A 2,620-nucleotide genomic window follows, 5' to 3' on the forward strand; every position below is an offset into this window, starting at 1 on the left:
GATTCTCCATACTGTTCTCCATAGTGGCTGTATTAATATACATTTCCACTGATAATGCAAAAGGGTTCCCTTTTTTCCACACCCTCTTTGAAATGTATTGTTCGTAGATTTTTTAACGATGGCTGTTATCACCATTCTGAGGTGAAACCTCATTGTAGTTTTGATTTGCATTTCTTTGAGAGTCAGCAATGTTGAGCATCTTTTCATGTTTGTTAACCATGTATATGTCTTCTTTTGAAAAATGTCTGTTTAGGTTTTCTGCCCACTTTCTCATTGGGTTGTTTGTTTTTCTGGTATTGAGCTTCATGAGCTGCTTGTATATTTTGGAGATTAATGCTTTGTCCATGTTATCCAATTATTTACACTCCTTCACCTTCTTTAAGGCTCAAATCCCACCATTTCAATGAAGCCTATCTGAACTAGCTTATTTAATACTGCAACCTGCACAGCCCTACTTTATCTGCCTTACTCTGTTCTGCTTTCATCATTCTCTAATACAACATTCAACTTATTTACTTAGTATGCTTATTGCTTTATTTCAGTATTCCTCCACTGAGATGTAAAGTCCTTGAGGGCAGATATCTCTGTTTTGTTCACTGAGTCTAAGTACCTAGAATTGCACAAGATATGGGGTTTTTAAAATGAATTTTATCATAATTTTTGTTTTACAATGTTATATCGCACTGCATGTAATTGCCCACAACTTGATTTTTTCACCCAACATTATAATCTTTTAAATTTATCCATGTTCATGCTATAACATATGTACATTCATTTTAACTGGTATATAATATTCCATTTTTGAATAGTTTCCTTGTGCATTTCATTCTTGTGGACATTTTTGAGTAGCTACTCTTTTTTCTATTACAAAGAATGCTGCAATGAATTCTCTTGTTATAGCCTCTTATTACTCTATAAATTTGTTTCCTAGAACTGGAATTGCTAAATGACAGAGTATGTGCATCTTGAACCTCACTGTGTGTGCATGCTCAGTTGCTTCATTCATGTCTGACTCTTTGTGACCTCATGGACTGTAGCCTTCCAGGCTCCTCTGTCCATGGGATTCTCCAGGCAAGAATACTGGAGTGGGTTGCCATGCCCTCCTCCAGGGAATCTTCCCAACCCAGGGATGGAACCTCCATCTCTATGCCTCTTGCATCAGCAAGCAGGTTCTTTACCACTAGTGCCCCCTGGAAAGCCCATTCAACCTCATGCAGTTCAGTTCAGTTGCTCAGCTGTGTCCTACTCTTTGTGACCCCATGGACTGCAGCATGCCAGGCCTCCCTGTCCATCACCAACTCCCAGAGTTTACCCAAACTCATGTCCATTGAGTCAGAGATGCCACCCAACCATCTCATTCTCTGTCAGCCCCTTCTCCTCCCACCTTCAATCTTTCCCAGCATCAGGGTCTTTTCAAATGAGTCAGTTCTTTGCATCAGGTGGCCAAACTATTGGAGTTTCAGCTTCAACATCAGTCCTTCCAATGAACACTCAGGACTGATCTCCTTTAGGATGGACTAGTTGTATCTCCTTGCAGTCCAAGGGACTCTCGAGAGTCTTCTCCAACACCACAGTTCAAAAGCATCAATTCTTCGGCACTCACCTTTCTTTACAGTCCAACTCTCTCATCCATACATGACCACTGGAAAAACCATAGCCTTGACTAGACAGACCTTTGTTGGCAAAGAAATGTCTGCTTTTTAAAATGCTGTCTAGGTTGGTCATAACGTTCCTTCCAAGGAGTAAACATCTTTTAATTTCATGGCTACAGTCACCATCTGCAGTGATTTTGGAGCCCCCCAAAATAAAGTCTGCCACTGTTTCCCCGTCTATTTGCCATGGAGTGTTGGGACCAGATGACATGATCTTAGTTTTCTGAATGTTGAACTTTAAACCAACTTTTTCACTCTCCTCTTTCACTTTCATCAAGAGGCTCTTTAGTGCTTCTTCACTTTCTGCCATAAGGCTGGTGTCATCTGCATATCTGAGGTTATTGATATTTCTCCCAGCAATCTTGATTCCAGCTTGTGCTTCATCCAGCTCAGTGTTTCTCATGTACTCTGCATATAAGTTAACTAAGCAGGGTGACAATATACAGCCTTGATGTACACCTTTCCTGATTTGGAACCAGTCTGTTGTTCCATGTCCAGTTCTAACTGTTGCTTCCTGGCCTGCACACAGATTTCTCAAGAGGCAATTCAGGTGGTCTGGTATTCCCATCGCTTTCAGAATTTTTCAGTTTATTGTGATCCACACACTTAAAGGCTTTGGCATAATCAATAAAGCAGAAATAGATGTTTTCCTGAAACTCTCTTGCTTTTTCAATGATCCAGCAATTTGTTGGATGTTGATAATTTGATCTCTGGTTCCTCTGCCTTTTCTAAATACAGCTTGAACATCTGGAAGTTCACAGTTCACGTATTGTTGAAGCATGGCTTGGAGAATTTTGAGAGTTACTTTACTAGCGTGTGAGATGAGTACAATTGTGCAGTAGTTTGAGCATTCTTTGGCATCGCCTTTCTTAGAGATTGGAATGAATACCGACCTTTTCCAGTCCTGTGGCCACTGCTGAATTTTCCAAATTTGCTGACACATTGAGTGCAGCACTTTCAACCTCACT

The sequence above is a fragment of the Bos indicus genome, chromosome X, assembly GCF_029378745.1.
Source record: "Bos indicus isolate NIAB-ARS_2022 breed Sahiwal x Tharparkar chromosome X, NIAB-ARS_B.indTharparkar_mat_pri_1.0, whole genome shotgun sequence".
In the NCBI taxonomy this organism is placed as follows: Eukaryota; Metazoa; Chordata; class Mammalia; order Artiodactyla; family Bovidae; genus Bos; species Bos indicus.